At 49.4% G+C, this 18,331-nt stretch overlaps 1 pseudogene; it reads right to left on the reverse strand.

Moving 5' to 3' along the window:
• Positions 1 to 1,973: 1,973 nt before the first annotated feature.
• On the reverse strand, positions 1,974 to 17,948 carry LOC144167904 (uncharacterized; annotated as a pseudogene).
• Positions 17,949 to 18,331: the final 383 nt, after the last annotated feature.

Below are 18,331 nucleotides of genomic sequence, written 5' to 3' on the forward strand. Positions count from 1 at the left end.
GCAGTTCCATTGAACAATATTTTCTCTTCCCATTATTTAGTGTGAGAGCTACTGGAGTGTGTATGTTTATGCGTCGTCTTTCGGGGCTGTGACTCTTGGATTTGGCTTTTTGGGCGGCCTATCTGTAGGCTTGGACGACGGAGGCCGCTCCTTGCGCTACGTTGCAGGCAAGAACGGCACGACGTCCATCTCGTCGTCCGATGTCCTGGGTGTGCCCGAGGAACCGGGCCCCCCGGACTTGGCCCCCCTGCGGGGGGCCCTTCGTTTGACCCGCCACTGCCGCTGGTGTCGGGGGCACCAGAAGTGGCACGGGCGGTGCAGTGGCGGTGGGAGCCGGTCCGGGGCCCGTGGTGTCCATTGCACCCTCCAACGCACTGGACGATGGGGAGGCAGGAACGGGAGCGGCACCGGTACCGACGGAAGAGGTTGCCACCACAACCGCTGCTGGCTGAGCGAGCGGTGCGGAGGCGGGCTGGGCTGCCATAGGCAACCCAGCGGGGGCGGGGGCGGGACCAAGTCCGACTCGCGGTACTGGGTCCCCGCCGAAACCAGACGCCGCTCCGCCCCCCGGCGAGCTGCGTCGGCGTACCTCCCCAGGGGAAAAGAGGCGAACCTCTTTCGCGCCTCGGGGAAGGTGATGTTTTCTGTAACTTTTAGATGGATTATTTTCTTTTCCACTTGGAATTTCTCACACTTCCTGGAGTAGGCCGCATGAGGGCCCCTGCAGTTTGCACATGTGAGGTTGTCAGAATTGCAATTGTCAGTTGGGTGGTCCTGCGCTGCACATTTCGCACAGGTTGTTTTGCCGCGGCAAGAGGTTGTGCTGTGCCCGAACCGCTGGCACTTAAAGCAGCGGCGCGGGTTCGGTATGTAAGGACGAATAGAGCATCGGATGTAGCCTGCATTTATATATTGCGGAAGTGTCGAACGGTCGAAGGTCAGGATAATGTGTCTGGTGGGGATTATCTTATCGTCCCTGCGCATCGTGATGCGGCGCACAGCTGTGACGCCCTGGTCCTTTAAACCTTCGAGAAGGTCGGCATCTGTTTCCGTCAAGAGATCTGTCTCAGAAATCACACCCTGGGAGCTGTTTAGGCTCCTGTGGGGCGTGACCCTGATGTCCAGATCATGGATGCGGGTTTGTGCAAGAAGAGTGCGGGCTTGTTGTTCAGGATTGACTTCTACCAGGATTTCTCCGGTCCTGAGCTTTTTAGCTTGATATTTGCCACCTATGGTGCTTTGCAGAAATTTAGAGATCAAGAATACGGACATGGAAGCGACAGGTCGTGCTGAGTCAGCAGACTCAATCACAAGAAAACGAGCATAGTTATTCGTGGTTGTTGACAAGACAGTTGTTGAAAGAGGTGGGTACGAAACTTCGGTGCGGCCCCTTTTCGGGGACCGATCACCTTTGGGGGGGGTTTGGAAAATGCCATATGACACATTGGAAAGCAGGGAGACGGGGGTACTTTCTCCTTTGACCTTACCCTGGTAGCCAAAGAGGTCCCGGAGCTCCCTGCCTGGTGAACTGACAGGGAGCCCATCCGCCGGAGCTCGACCTGGGCTCCGACGGCCACCGTTCACGGCTTCTAACCTTCCACCTATAAACACATTGCCACGGTTGGATCCAGCGTATGTTTGGGGGCTCGGGGTCCGCGGTATCGCAAGTACCATCACCAAGATTGCTCAAGGTGCCCCGTGCGGGGCTGCTACAATGCTCTAGAAACTTATCAAGCATTTTATGAGAGCTTAGAGGTGTGTGCTGGGGTGCTTAAAAATACTACACAAAACGAACGTGGTTTTAACGTTGAATATATTATCATTAAATGTCAAATAAGGTGACTATTTTCGAACAGGTGGGCAGCTGAAAAGAAAAAAAAACTGAGTTACACACTAAAGCTTATACTATCCAGATCAACTCAAAACAAATGTATACGCACATTTCACATGCATCCGTAAACATTCCGAGATGGTCACTCCGATGTGGTCCCTTGCTTCTGCCATTCCTCTTCGCCAGAAAAATCGAATATCTGCAGAAAAAGAACATTTTCACCAAATTAAGTGCAAACCATCCTGGTAGGACTCCCCTCAGGTCATGGAAGGGTGCTCTTGACTTGCACTGCTCTAAAAGGCATCGCATAGTGGCAATGCCCTTCCCGGGAACAAATTTTAGTAAGACGCAAGCGCACATGCATGCAAGCAAGAATATCAAGAGAACATGCGTTAGCAGCAGGTAGGGAAAAAAGCAAAACACCCTCGTCTAGAAGAATTCTACGCTCAAAGCGCAGCCAGTGAATACCAGACGCAAGAAAATGTACATTCAGGTGATTGTGTTGAGGGTTAAGAACACAGTAAACTGAAAGGTGAAGAATGCCAGATGACATTTAACCTGGTTGGATGCATTGAAGCGACGAAAAAAAACGCACACCGTCTTGAGGTAAAAGTGCTGACTAAACAAACGCTTGCAAAAACTTCAGCAAACCTGTGATGAATTTAGAGAAAGTTCAACAGTATGAGGTCAACCGAGCTGTGCAAGCACTAAAGACCCTTTCGGAAGCCGCACAAAAAGGAGACAGGTGTGCCAAATTTGTCATGGAACAGATTATCAATAGTGAAAAGGCGCGCTGACTAGGCAGGAACCCACGTTGCGGGAAAATGCTGTGAAGGTGACTTCTTGCAAAGTTTATGAGCATGTGAGGGGCAGAAAACTGCTGGAGCTGCCATGTCAAAGCGCACTAAAAATCTCGTCGGACCTTCTGCAGGAGGCTCAAGTAACAGACCTACTAAAGGGACGGCTACAAGTGGAGGGACAAAGCTTGCGGTCGCTAAAAGAGCCATACTGCAGCCTGATTACTGACGTAATGCCAATGCAGCAAAAAGTAATTTATGGCTGTCAAGTCGACAAAATTTTCGGCCTTGAATCGGCTGTGAACCTCGAACCGGCAATGCCGCTGAAATAGCCTGCAGGCTCCTTTGGTTTGTCCTGCGGGGGCTTTCCATGGCTGATGTTATCCACTTAGGGTATTTTTTTACCAGCAACCTCAAGGGTGACCGGCTCCGTAACCTTTAATTTTAGTGTGCTCAACTCTGTGGAAGTGGCGGGGTTCCTCATTTTCCGTATTGTCACAGACAGCCACCAGACAAACAACGCCATGTTTCTAGGCATGTGAGTTGACAACACACTATAGCATGTTGTGCAACATCCATTGCGGGAAAACGGCCCATCGTTCCTGTTATTTGACCAAACCACCTTTACTTCACTTCACTTTATTTCCTTAAAGGCCCCACAGGTGGGTGAGAGAGAGAGGGATGTTTAATGGTATGCAGAAAGTTAGAAAATGTTTTGTTCTCAAGGCCCCCTTTAAGATCCAACAAAAGTTGTGAATTGTGAACCCAGTTCGACTCTTAAGCTGATCGCACATTGAGCCGAACGTGGAAAAAATGAAGCTGTCCCGCGCCACCTTGATATTTTCACCTGTCGTCATCACCAGCCCGAAGCTCCTTCCCGAAGACAATCGCGCCACCTCCTTTTTTCCTAAAAAACGTTTCATCTCTCTCTCCTTCAGAAAAAGCCCAAAGCTCACGAACAGGCTTCAGAATCCAAATTCCAGTAAATTAAAATAAGCTGAATAGTGCAATCCCATATTAAGGACCATGCATCTACTCCACGTATATCTGTGACTGCAGCCTGTTCAGCAAGGTGTCTCAAGTGAAGCATGACAAAGTGCAGTAATACTGCCAAACCCAGAACTGCTAGAGCGGATGGCTGATTGTGTGGCCACTTTCCGAATTGATGCCGCCGCATCACTGATAGTGCGCGCCACAGGCGATGCGACCGAGGGAAAGAGGACTATTGTTCTCACAGGGGGAGAGGAGCATTCGGCGGGCTGCACCAAAAGAGGGACTTCAAGCGGCCGTGTCACTTCTAAATGTCACATCTTGAGCATACCAGTTCTGTCTTTTTTACTAAGAACTCCCACCTTCATGACTTTGTTTCAGCAGTCCAAAGAACAATAGTAGCAAAGGTTCAGGTTAAACAATACATAAAGACGTTAAATACAATACATCCAAATTCACTGATTCCAAACTCGGAGAGCAATAAATTGCTGAAATGAAGAAGCCGACATGCATATATATACAGTGCTATTGGAAGACCAAAGCACCTCACTCTCGGTCAAATTTGGCAAGTTCTGGCAAAGGCCGATCCACAAGACAGACCAAGTCCACGGTCCAATCGGTCACGTGACGCGACGCCAAGGTCCGCTGTGGTCCGACCCAGAGCAAGGCGCATCCACACGGCGGGCCAGCTGAGCGAACCACGAATAGCCGACCGCCTGAACTCACAAGCTAGAAGGTTTACACAGGCGTCCTTTGGCTGCGATAACATGTAACGCACAAGCCTGCACGAACCATTTCATCCCCACAATAACAGCCAGCCACATGTATGCGGGGCGGGCGCGCTCACGCAGCCGCCAGCGTCGTTTGCATGAAGGCGACACGACGGGCGGCGACGCGACCCGGGTTGCATACGGCTCGTCACCGCTCGCTGGAACCAACTTCTTCCCTTATATTGAGGTCCACATGCGTGAAACAATGTGATAATGATGGCTAGCATCACACTAGTAAGAGGCATAGGGGTATCTAGTCAAAGCGCGCATTGAGTATGCGCCGCGATTGTAAGCCTAGCCCGCTGCCTATCCCACCGGGGGTGATTGACAGGCCCCTTCGAGCGCTTCGAAAGAGCCACGCTCCCGCGACGTTCTATATTGGCGCAACTGGACCCGGCTCCGCATACACGACGCGGCCGCTGTCAGACCACGCTCATTGATGTCGCAGTCCACCGTCGAGACTGCGGACCGAAAAGCGTCGGCGAATATTTGGACCGCGAAGGCTGCGGTCCTGCGTGGTCCAACGGCGATCCGCGCGAACTGGTGTCGCTCTATCACGTGATGCGTGGACCGCGGTCCAAATAATCGTTTTGTTCTGCCGTGTGGATTGGCCTTAACTGAATTTCCCAGTGCACGTCATAGCATTGCACTATAATTGTATATAACTAGGTGCTCACCTATTATAACCAACCTGATAAACAGCCAGTGTCATCTGATGAGAGGTCCATCCAGATCATCAAAGTAGGGCATGCCAGCTGATCTCCACAGCAACGTGTAACAGTCAGCAGCCTCCAAGATGGAAGTGAGTGGCAAACAGCAAGCAAGTTGCATTAGCCTTAATCCTTCAAAGTTCTAAATGCGATATTAAGGTGTGGAGCAAGGTGTTCTTCACACTCCAAGTGAGAATATAAGAACGCTAAAATACCACATTACCTGGATGTAAGGATGGCCGAAGTGACTATCACAGCATAATGACAATGTCAACAATCAAGTTTCTAACTCTATTCTCTCTTTGCAAGCAGATGCCGTTCATTATGACCAGTTCAGGTATGCGTAAAAAGGTGCCGAGATGAGCTCTCTGATCGCTACTACGGCAAATTGCCTCCACGATTCTGTGACAAAGCGCAGACTTAAATGATGATAACGTTGCCTTAACAATTAGAGAGCGTCTAGCGTTCCGTCCAGACGGAGTGCTAAAAACTGTAAAGTTCCGTCCAGACTGAACGCCAAATCAAAACCAGCCGATTAACCGCCATTTCTAGTTCTGAGATTTGGTGTAGTGGTTCCGCGGCTGACTACGGACGTTGTAGCCCCTGGTTCGATTCTTGCACAGTTTATTTTCTGTGTGTGGCCGTCGTTAGCGTTTTCTAATAGCAAAACTTCACGCCCACTTTACAATTCACGCGATGAGAGCAGTCGGTCTTGGGTTTATTACTCAAGCGGCCGAACCGCTCCCGCTCACTGGAGCCACGGCCGACGTAGCCATCGCCAGTTACGCCTGATCTCCTCTAATTATTACCAGTGATTAATAATTAACAGTGACTCTGGCTAGTCAGTGAGCGGAAGTGCTTTAGGTAAGGTAAGGCTGGTTACGTGAAAATCTAGACCGACTGCTCTCGCTGAAATATTGGGAATTGGGCGTCGGGTGGCAGCTTGGAGATCCGTCTGGATTGAGCTAGAGGTAGTCCGATCATCTGTAATTATTAATATTGATTAATAATTACCAGTGATTCTGGCTAGTCAGTGAGCAGTAGCGGTTTGGCCGGTTAGGTAAAAATCAAGAGAGGCTGCTCTCAACGTGAGTTGTGTTTCCTCTGGACGGAACTTTAGTGATAGTTGCCGTTCCCTCTGGACGGAACGGTAGACACAGCCTAACAATTATGCTGGGGGAGGCTGGAAAGGCTATGTGATGAACTCCTGAACAAAAATACGAGTGAAGCAATTTTTTTGTTTCTGAAGTCTCTTCTAGGTGTTTGCAGCTTAAACCAGGTGCAATTCTCCTTCTCACGCAGTGCTTGAAGCCCACATGATGTGTCGGTGCATGTTTTCAACCGGTACCGTCAATATCATGGCAACAATTTTTTTCCTTCAAAACATGCATCTAATTAGGCCTTAATAATGGCCGCGATGTCTTCGGGAAGCATAGTGAACCAGATTTAGGGTTGTGCTCACATTAACATCAAACCCATTCAAACGATTTTCAAAAATGACACACACTGGTACAGGCCGCAAAATTTGAAACATGACAATAATGCATTACTGCCAATAATGACAATAGCCAGTGCTTAAAAGATTATTGCGATGAGAAAGAGGTTATCCTCTTCTGAAAAAAAAAAACTTTCAGTGTGATATAACCATCTAGAAAAAGCTGTTCTCCCATCTATTCTCTAGCGGCATATTTTCTAGAACTATATTTATTTACATCAAGTCATGTGTTTTTACAAAGAGTGTATTCTTTGCTGTGCAATGATGTACACGAGCTACTATAAAGAGACCTTCGGCCTTAACCAGTCCAGAGGAGACCCACTTTTTCTTTTTTTTGAAGCATTTGCTCTTGTTCGGGGTGCACTCATCCACAGAATGAGAGGACAATACAAAATTTAACTGAGCAACACGCGTGGCCGCGAATTACTTGGAGACGGTAGTCGATGTTGCAGTGTTTAAACGCTCCCCATGCGCGGCCAGCATTGCTTATGCCTCTGCACCAGACGCACGATACGCATGTAGTTTCGACGTGGTAGCAAATTCGGGTTGAATGTACGTTTTTGGTGCTACTGATACACATGTACAAACGTATATGCGATTATCGAACGATTGGAACACTCAAACATTCACTGCACATGCGGGGCTTGCGAGTGACGCCAATTTCAGCCATCGTACCCTCAATCTGAACGCAGAGAGCCGTGTTTGTACCAGTGCACTTTACTGAGTGACCGCTTTGAAAAATGACAATCCCTGCAGTGTAGTGTTGACTGCTATGTGCTTCAGCTACAAGTTACCTAAAGCGTACCACTCCAGTCCAGGTACGACAAATGATGCGAATAAGTACAATATCGCCATTCCTTAAAAACTACCCACACAAATAAAAAACATAACTGTTGCGAACTCAACCTGGAGCGGTCGACCGCGCGTATTGGCGATCGGTTGTTGCGAGCAACAAACCGTTTAGCCAACGTAGCAGTATGATCCTACCTCGCTCAACAAAAAGCCTACAAACGGCCTAAACACTAGGGCTCTCCGATTTACAGACTCGAATTCACCCCGGATATTCCGCGGGAGTCCGAGGATTCCCTGAAGCCATAAGGATACACAAGAAAAAATCGAATGACTGACAGCTTTCAGGGAATCGGTGGTAAGTAAGGGACTATAAATCGAACAGCCCTACTGTTGCTACTCCCCCGGTCGAAAGACTGATCTACGTAAGCCTCAAAATCAGTCGCTTTCAAAAAACATTAGGGCTAAGCGGCGACGCAAACGTCTAACACGAAACGGAACAGCCCTGGCCTGTTAAATACACAAGTAAAGTGCGAAAAGCAGACTAGTCACTTACCTTAAATCACAGGCGGCATATCTTCGTCGAAAGAATAATCCAATGTCTTCAAAACAACCACAACAAAGCACTCGACAAGCGTGTACAACTCCACCGACTCGGCGGCCAGGAGGAAGGAAAGACGATTGCGTGATGGCGTGGCGATGTTGCTGGATGGAGCAGTAGAGTACTGAGGCCGGGGTTTCGGTTTCGGTTTCGGCCTTTGTTCTTTCGTATCGCAGTTCATACAAGTCGCGAATTGAACAAAATGCGTCGAAACAAATTCTCGCTTGAACATAGACACATAAAGCAATGTAAATAGAAAGCTCAGGTTGCCATACCCAGCAAGAAGTTGAGTTTGTTGGGCTATCCTGTATATAAGCAAGTTGTGGAATAAACCTCCGACATCACTTGGGGGGAAATCACTTTTGGTTAAAAACTACCAAGAATAGGCACATTTTCTGTTTTAAAAAAAATCACATCTCGCTGTCGACGAAAAAAAAAGGAGACCGATGGAGGATCGAACCAGCAACCTTTGCAACAAAAACCGAGCGCGTTACCTCTGCACCACCTTAACAAACAGAAAGGAAGCACCAACAATCGGCATTTATTTGGTTTCTCAAACTGAATCGCCAATGAATGCACAAATGTTGTGACTTATGTTTACTGCTTCTCGTATAGAACCCATTCCGGCAGTCCTACCGCTTCTTGGGCACGCACCGGTCTCCAACACGAGGCTCACCTTGAGCCGTGTAGCCACCAATCTCAACCTAAAAGAGATATCGCACATCCCCGTTCTCACCGACGATTGCCAACGTAGCCATGAGTGAAATGGCATGCGCGCCCGGAATGAAAATTATGTTGTGTAATAATACCGTGGTTGGATCTGTCTCAAGGCAGATGATTACAACTAAGGCGGATCGGCGAAGCGGTAGACCCGTAGTCTGCCGCGTACAATTTAAGCCATGCCACGGGCGGTTGTGTCCGCGGGCTCAGAACAGCGAAAATGAACACGTACGGCTTGACCCTGTCGCAGCGAAAAAAAGCTGCCCATGTTTTCAACGTAAGGGTCGGCACTGCCCCCCTTACACCAAAAACGGCGAATAAAGGGCATACAGTTTCATACCAGCCCTTCAAGTTCTGACTTAAAAGCAACAAGCGCTAATCAAAGTACCTTTTCTCTAATATGCCAAGTTTTCAGCAGTCTTGGTGCAGCGTGCCGATTAGGAATTTCGGCAACATCTTCTCAAAAAGGCAGCTTTTGCAATGTTCTCGCAACGGTCAATGCCACCGCTATGTTTCTGTTAATACAAGCGCTTCGCTCTCGTATAAATTTTGGATTTCTGCCGTCATTCATTCAAAAAATGCATTTCCATCATCAATTCAGCAGTTAAGGTTGCCGTCACGCCAACATCTGCCGCCATTGCACCGCAAGCCTGCCAGCATGGAGAAAGGTGGTGGAAGACGATGGAAGGTGCTGGCAGGCATGCCACCATGCCTGCCAGCACCTTCCAGCGTCCCCTTTCAGCAGCTTCCATTACAGTTTCTTACGTACATCAAGCTTTCCGAGGCGACCATCAAACGCAATCAACCTTTCCAGCAATTAATCTTGATGGTTGTTGATGGAATTTTCAACAGGGGAGAGTCAAGTGCCCGTAAAATTTCGTGAACACTCCCAATATCAAGATGGAGGAGGAGAGGGAGGAATGCCTTTAATGAATGAAGAGAAGTCAGCCTGGCAGCGAGCTTGGCTTGCTACCCCACATGAACATGAGATGTGCGAAAGTGAAGGGAAACGAAGACACAAAAACTCACGCAGACACTACAAAAGCAAATAAGCACACAAACTGACAAATGCAGGATCACGCACACGGCGCACAAACAGAAGTGAAGTTAAGGCACACATTCACAGAGTTTCGTTCAGGCCGGAGTCACGGAGAAATGACACCAAAGCCCGTGTACTCCGTGTTGCCGCGGCAGTTGAGTGCCAAGGACCAATGGCGTCAGAAAGCTTCAATGGTGCATCAGCACGCAGTCCCAAAGTTGTCTTCCAGGTTAGCCGCGGGGTGTCATAACGGGGACACACACACAGAACATGTTCTATGTCCTCCGGACACTGCATACTTGACAGTGAGGGGAGGCAACCCGGCGCGTCTTGTGCAGGTAGTAGCTGGTAAAAGCGACGTCGAGGCGAATGCGGTGAACGACTGCTTCGTCGCGCTTTCCCAGGCCACACGGCATTCGAAAAGTGCAGGCGGGATCGATTCTGTATAGTGGCTGATAATTTTTTGTCCCGTCCGTCCATGTGGAGAGTTGTGACTGCCGCGCCACGGAGTACGCAAGTGTCGCGGCGTCACGCCTAGAGAAAGGAATCGGGATGATGACACTAGATTGGGTGTGGGCCGCGCAAGCTGTTTCGTCGGCCACCACATTCCCATTCACCCCACAATGTCCAGGTAGCCACTGTAACACTACCTCGTGAAGCATTCTGGCAGCTTGTGTATGCAGGGTGTGTATTTCGTGGGCCAGTTGCTCGCGCGGGAATGATGCTAGTTGCTGTAGCGCCGCCCGTGAATCTGTGAAAATCACCCACACAGAAGCTTCTTGCCCAAGAATGTACTGCAAAGCGGAGCGCAAGGCAGCAAGTTCTGAGGTCGTCGACGTTGTTTTGTGGCTTAACCTGGCAGCAATTGTGGTGCGCGTTGATGGAACCCAGATTCCGACAGCAGATGATGTGGCCGTCACCGATCCATCAGTGTAGATATGCTTGTGGTTACGGTAGCAATTCCACATGTGCTCTAGAGTGAAGTACTTTAGGGCTGGAATTGGCAACCTTGATTTACTGCTGATGCCCGGTATTGTGGTGACGATTCGCCAGGGGGAGTACAACCAGGGCGGGAGATGAAGCGGCGCAGGGCACTTCTGACACAAGGGTGGTAGAGTGTCTTTTACCTCTAAAGCAGAGCTAGAACTCAGCGGATGTCCATGGGCCCTAGTCGCCAGCCGGAGATGTAGGCGAAGCTGCTCCTCTTTCACCAGTACACTGGGTAAGAAGCGCCTAGACTCTCGTATGGTCTCCAGCGTAGAAGTTGTCTTCAGAAGACCCAGACAAAACCGCAGAGCTCGGGCCTGCATACTTTCTAACAGCCTTGTGTTGGTCTTGGAAAGAGGGCCGAGTACTGGGAGGCTGTATCGGAGCAGTCCTTCACAGAGTGCCGTGTAGAGACGTAGGAGGGGCCCAGCAGAACAACCTCCTGAGCCGCTGGTCAGCATGCGCAGCACATGAGCAAAGGAGCCCAGTTTCTCCTTCAGGAGACGAACGTGGGGGGACCACGTCATCGACCTGTCAAGTGTTACGCCCAGGAATCGGTGTGAGTCCACAAAGGGTATGGGGACCCCTGCCGCTGAAAGATGATAGCGGGAGACATCACGCCTGGTGAAGGCTACTGCCGCACATTTCCTAGCCGAGATTTCGAGGCCACGTCTCGCCAAAAAGTCCGCTATAGAATTGATGGCTTTTTGAAGGCGAGCTTGTAAAACTCGCCTGTTGCGGCCAGAGCTCCAGATGCAGATATCGTCAGCATAGAGCGATATTTCGACAGTGTGTGGCACGCACTTCTCAATTCCAATGAGGTTGATATTAAAGAGGGTTGGGCTTAAAATACCGCCCTGTGGCACACCTCGCGTGACATTGTGAGGGGCTGTTTCACCGTCTTTCGTGGACATAAAGACGGATCTGTCAGACAGATAATCGGATATCCACGCATACATGCGACCTCCGATGCCTACCGACTCCAATGCAGATCTTATTGCCTCATGTGCCACACAGTCAAAGGCTGCTTTAATGTCAATGAACACTGCTAGAGTGATGCGACGCTGGGCGTTCGCACTCTTAACGTCATTGACAAGGGCAAGCACGTTGTCGATGCTGCTGCGGGACTGTCTGAATCCAGTCATCTGTGGGGCATACACGTTCCGCTCTGTCAAGTCCCAGTCTAGGCGAGCAAAGACCATCTTCTCCATCAGCTTCCCCACGCTGCTCAGGAGTGCAATGGGGCGGTAAGACTCAATTTCCGTAGGGATTTTGCCGGGTTTGAGCACAGGAACAAGGCGACCGCGCTTCCAGCCCGGTTCGAGGCGGCCCGTTCCCCAGCTGTGGTTGTATGTGCCGAGAAGGAAGCGCTTAGCTTTGTCTCCAAGGTGTGACAAAGCTGCATAGCTTATGCCATCTGGGCCCGGTGCAGAAGCCTTGTTTACGGAAGACAAGGCAGCAAATAGTTCTGCCCTTGTAAATGGCTTGTCCATGACGGTTACACTTGCAGAGGGCGGAGAGACATCGGTCAATCTGGCAGGTAAAACTGGAGCCGAGAAGGCTGTGACCTTGGCGCAGAAATCTTCAGCGACGTCTAGATCACGGCGGTTCTGTCGCAGAGCGATACAGAGGAAAGGATGCAGAGCAGTAGGTGGTGCACGTAGGCTGCGTACTAAGCTCCAAATTCTCGTAAGAGGTGTTCGGGGGTCTAATTTTGAGCAGAACGACTGCCATTCCCGCTTAGCCAGTTTCTTCATATGTCGCTGTACGTGCCTCTGTGCTCGTCAAGCGGCTTGCATATCTTCAGATGTTCGTGTTTTGCGAGCACGCCTTTCAGCCCTGCGACGCACCGCGCGGAGCCTTTGGTACTCCGCATCGGCCACAGAGAACCTCGAGGGTATACGGAAAAACTTCATACAGGAGCTTCTCGCCCGTGTCATGGCGTCTATTAGGTCGCTGTACGATTCAAAATTCCCATCGAGCTCCTCAATAAGAGCAGCATACAGAGACCAATCCAGGCAACGAATTTCTTGATTGAAGGGCCCTCCACAGAGACCATCCAGCAAGATATTTATTTATTTATTTATTTATTATACCTCAAATGCCCCAGTACGGGGTGTTACATGAGGGGTGGGCTGTGGTACAAATTTCTTTCAATGTGTGTTTTGAACAGAACCGGGCTTGAGTAGTGCACGACGTCGGGTGGAAGATCATTCCAATCCTTTGCTGTTTGAACAAAAAACGAGCGAAGGTGGGCAGTTGTACGGGCACGCGCAGGATAAACAGTGTTGCGGTGGCTAGTACGAGAAGAGATTCGATGTGCGGGCATGATACTGGATGCGCCAGAGAATGAATGAAAGAATTTGTGAAAAAGGGTTAGTCTAGCGGCCTTGCGTCGCAATTCTAGATTCTGAAGTTGTGCTTGGCTTTTCAGATTAGTGACGCTTGAGTGATATGAATAATCAGAGTAAATAAACCTTGCTGCCCTATTCTGAATAGATTCCAACATTTTAGATAGATTGGATTGGTGCGGGTCCCAGACGGCGCAAGCGTATTCGAGTTTCGGGCGTACTAATGTTAGGTAGGCTAAACGTTTTACAGGAGGAGGGGAAAGGCGCAAGTTTCGTCTGAGGTAGCCAAGAACTTTATTTGCTTCGTTACAGATATTTATTATGTGGCGTGTCCAATTAGGATCGGGAGTTATGTTTATACCTAAATACCTATAGGAGTCCACGGGGGATAACGTAGAGCCGAAAATAAAGTATGTTGGATCCGGGTAATGTTTCCTACGATGAAAAGAAACGACAGACGTTTTGTTAATGTTTAGAGTCATTAGCCAATTTCTGCACCATGTTTCAATTGTTAATAGATCGTTTTGGAGAATGCAGGAGTCATTAGGGTCATTAATTGGGCAATAAATGACGCAGTCATCTGCGAATAAACGGATACTTGACGATATATTATTAGGCAGGTCGTTTATATAAATTAAGAACAGGAGGGGACCGAGGACCGTACCCTGGGGCACGCCTGAGACTACTTGACAACGGGATGATGATGTCTGGTTGGCACAAACGAACTGTTCAGGGTTTGAAAGAAAATTTTGGATCCAGTTTAAGACGGCAGGGTCAAGGTTTAAGCGCGAAAGTTTTAGAAAGAGACGTTTATGGGGTACCTTATCAAAAGCTTTTTCGAAATCTAGAAAGAGAGCGTCAACAGGAATATTATGATCAAGACATGAGCTGATATCGTTAATAAAAAGCGCGAGTTGGGTGTCACATGAGAGGCCTTTCTGAAAACCGTGCTGACTGGGGTGGAAAAAATTTACAGACGAAAGAAATTTGACGGTTTGAGAGTAGATAATATGTTCCATAAGTTTACAGCATATGCATATTAGTGATATTGGACGGTAGCTGGAGGGTGAGGATGACGGACCTTTCTTGGGAATTGGAATGATCTTGCCGACCTTCCAGTCTCGTGGCACCACTCCAGATGACAGTGATTGCTGAAAGATATGCGACAACATAACAGCAGAAAAATGTTTTGTGTTTATCAGAACTTTAGAATTGATGCAGTCAATACCAGCTGATGACGTCACTTTTAATGACTCGATCACTTTAATGATACCGTGAGGTTCGAAGATGACGTTAGGCATAACAGGGAAATCATGGGTGGAAGCACAAGGAAGTATATCTTCGGGTTCATCAGTAAAGACAGAACAAAATGTAGAATTTAGTGTTTCTGCGACATAGGACTCCGGTATTGTAACATTTTGTGGATCGCATAACGAGATAGGTTTCGTATGAGTGGGGTTAATGGCCTTCCAGAACTGTTTGGGGTTAGTGCGTATCATGTCTGGGAGGGTAGACGAGAAGAACGTTCGTTTAGCATTTGAAATCATGGATTCGTAAAGTTTTTCAGTATTACGATACTTTTCCCATGCTTGCTTGGAATTCGACGCCTTAGCCGAGCGGAAAGGTCTCTTCTTTTTGTTGTTAAGGCGTTTTAATGCGTTGTTGTACCACGGAGAAGTAGGGCGTTCTGTAATGGTGATGGTAGGAATATAGGTGTTTATTAAATGCTGCATTTTCTCTTTAAAAAGCTCCCAGTTTTCGTCAACAGACCGTTTCCAGAAATCTATAAGAAACCAATCGCAGAAAGAGGAAAGTTCGTTATTCATACTTTCATAATCAGCTTTGTCGTATAGGGTTATTCTTTTCTTGATTTTGGGGGGGTTCGGTAAGTTGTATTGGAAACTCGCATGAATGACTGAGTGATCGCTTAGACCGGTTAGATTAGAAACCGACGAAATTTTATCAGGTTCGGACGTTAGGAGTAAATCTAGCAAGCTTGTTGAATTATGGGTTGTTCGTGTAGGGAATGTTATCACTTGGGATAAATTGAACATTAGGCAAGTATCTACAAAGTCACTTTCAATATTATTTTTTGAAGTTGTTAATGCTAAGTTGGACCAATTTATTGAGGGAAAGTTGAAGTCTCCGAATAGCAGGAGAGGGGAACCGTCCGAATCTGAAGTTGCCATTTGGAGAGCATCATTAAAGTTGCCAATAAAAGAGGAATCGGAGTCAGGGGGGCGGTAGCAGACGCCAATTATAATGGGCGGGGCTGCAGCTTTGCAGCGGATGAAGATAATTTCAAGGCAAGAAGGAACGTCTACCGCGCAGCATTGCAAACTGTGGTGAGCAGCGATTAAGACCCCACCCCCCCGTTTGTTTTGGCGATCACAGCGGAAAATATCAAAATCAGTAAGCATAGGAAGCAACTCTGAGTCGAAGATAGATGAATTCAACCATGTTTCGGTTAGAACTACTAATTTACATTCGGTAGCCTGGATGAGACTGTGCAGGGAATCGCGTTTAGGCAATAGGCTCCTAATGTTAGTATAAATAACTGAAAGAAAGTTTTTCGATTGAACATGGGCTTTAGTGGGTAGCTATGGTGCACGTGGGAGCACAGTTTGTGTAGTCGGGAAAAAATGTAAGTCACCTCATGGATGGTTAATTTACGGTATGCGAGCTTATAAGGTCGGGACTGGGCTTTCCCAAATTCGATCAGTCGTTTGTGTATCAGACGGGTGTTGGGGGAGTAATCTTGTGAAATGCTGTATGTAGTATTTTTTAGTTTTTTTGCGTTCGCTAAAATAAGGTCTTTACCTTTGAAATGCGTGAACTTTACAGTTATGGGCCTATCTTTGCTAGGATGGAAAGTTCCCAGTCGGTGTGCGCGTTCAATATCGCGTGGGTTAACAGTCAGATTGAGGGCAGCCTTGCAGTGATCTATGATTAAAGCCTCGGATTGGGCCCACGTTTCGCGTCCGGAATCTTTGTGTCCATAAAAGATAAGGTTATTTCGTCGGGCTCTATCGTTGAAATCGTCCATACTGCAAGCTAGTTCAGCGATTTGTTCGGAATTTTGTACAGCGATGGAACGGATTTCCTCGACGTCTGTTTTAAATGTGGCTACGTTCGCACAGTCTGCTTCAATTTTAGCAAGCCTTTCGTTCATGTTTTCAAAAGTTTTATCATACTGGGACAGTGTAGTTTGAATGCTTTTCATTTCTTTTAGGAGGGATGATCGAACTTCATCAAGGGCTGACAGTACGTCGCCAGCTGTTTGGGTGGAGAATGAACGGGTAGTAAGGCCTGGGTTTTCTTCTATGTCTCCGGAGAGCAACAACAGGTTTAGTAAGCAGTAGCAGTAATGATAAAGGGCACCGATGCAGTACCGTGGGCTCGGCAACACTATCAACGCATAATGCCCTGTAGGCTTGGCAAATAAAGAGAAGCGGTTTGTTACCTGCATGAAAAACAGGCATCGTAGGTGAGCGTTCGCCATCGATACGCTGTTGCCGAGCCCACTGGAGGGGCCACGGGTGACGCTGGTGCTTTTATGGTAACGGTGTGGCGCCGGTGTCGAGTCGGTGACGTGGGAACCACGTGACTTCAGGGAGTGCAGTAGGCGGGGCAGAACAGGAGGCAGTTTGGCGATGCAGCGGTCATGAAGGGGGCTGTCAGTGATGGGCGGTAGTGGCAAGTCGATTGGGCGCTGTGGTCGCCGGTGCAGTGAGACCAAGCTTCCGTCGGTACCGTGAGGCTCCGTGCGGAAGACTGTCGGAACACCTGCCCAGGCGACAATCTGCATGAAAAACAGGCATCGCAGGTGAGCGTTCGCCATCGATACGCTGTTGCCGAGCCCACTGGAGGGGCCACGGGTGACGCTGGTGCTTTTATGGTAACGGTGTGGCGCCGGTGTCGAGTCGGTGACGTGGGAACCACGTGACTTCAGGGAGTGCAGTAGGCGGGGCAGAACAGGAGGCAGTTTGGCGATGCAGCGCTCATGAAGGGGGCTGTCAGTGATGGGCGGTAGTGGCAAGTCGATTGGGCGCTGTGGTCGCCGGTGCAGTGAGACCAAGCTTCCGTCGGTACCGTGAGGCTCCGTGCGGAAGACTGTCGGAACACCTGCCCAGACGACAATCTGCATGAAAAACAGGCATCGCAGGTGAGCGTTCGCCATCGATACGCTGTTGCCGAGCCCACTGGAGGGGCCACGGGTGACGCTGGTGCTTTTATGGTAACGGTGTGGCGCCGGTGTCGAGTCGGTGACGTGGGAACCACGTGACTTCAGGGAGTGCAGTAGGCGGGGCAGAACAGGAGGCAGTTTGGCGATGCAGCGGTCATGAAGGGGGCTGTCAGTGATGGGTGGTAGTGGCAAGTCGATTGGGCGCTGTGGTCGCCGGTGCAGTGAGACCAAGCTTCCGTCGGTACCGTGAGGCTCCGTGCGGAAGACTGTCGGAACACCTGCCTAGACGACAATCTGCATGAAAAACAGGCATCGCAGGTGAGCGTTCGCCATCGATACGCTGTTGCCGAGCCCACTGGAGGGGCCACGGGTGACGCTGGTGCTTTTATGGTAACGGTGTGGCGCCGGTGTCGAGTCGGTGACGTGGGAACCACGTGACTTCAGGGAGTGCAGTAGGCGGGGCAGAACAGGAGGCAGTTTGGCGATGCAGCGGTCATGAAGGGGGCTGTCAGTGATGGGCGGTAGTGGCAAGTCGATTGGGCGCTGTGGTCGCCGGTGCAGTGAGACCAAGCTTCCGTCGGTACCGTGAGGCTCCGTGCGGAAGACTGTCGGAACACCTGCCCAGACGACAATCTGCATGAAAAACAGGCATCGCAGGTGAGCGTTCGCCATCGATACGCTGTTGCCGAGCCCACTCATATATGTAGGCAGGTGATCGCTCCCATGTGACTCGATGTCGACGTACCACTGGGCCCTACGTGACAGTCCGAGGGAGACCATGGTGACATCTAGTGTGCTCGATACTGCGCCTCGGCTGAACGTGGGTTCGCCGGTATTAATGACAGCCAAGCCGTTACGGCAAGCCGCATCGAAAAGGCGCCTGCCTCTAATTGTGGTCTTAATGCTGCCCCAGGAGGGATGGTGCGCGTTAAAATCTCCAGTTGGCACGTGCTGTGCCGGTGTCGTGCGTACAATGTGTTGCAGCCTATCCACGTTAAATGCAGCATCAGGTGGAATGTATGCCGCTATAAGGGTAAGCTGCTGCGCAGAACTTTTAATAGTCGC

Source organism: Haemaphysalis longicornis, unplaced genomic scaffold, assembly GCF_048455015.1.
Source record: "Haemaphysalis longicornis isolate Haplotype H1 unplaced genomic scaffold, Haemaphysalis longicornis Haplotype H1 scaffold_2, whole genome shotgun sequence".
NCBI classification, from domain to species: domain Eukaryota; kingdom Metazoa; phylum Arthropoda; class Arachnida; order Ixodida; family Ixodidae; genus Haemaphysalis; species Haemaphysalis longicornis.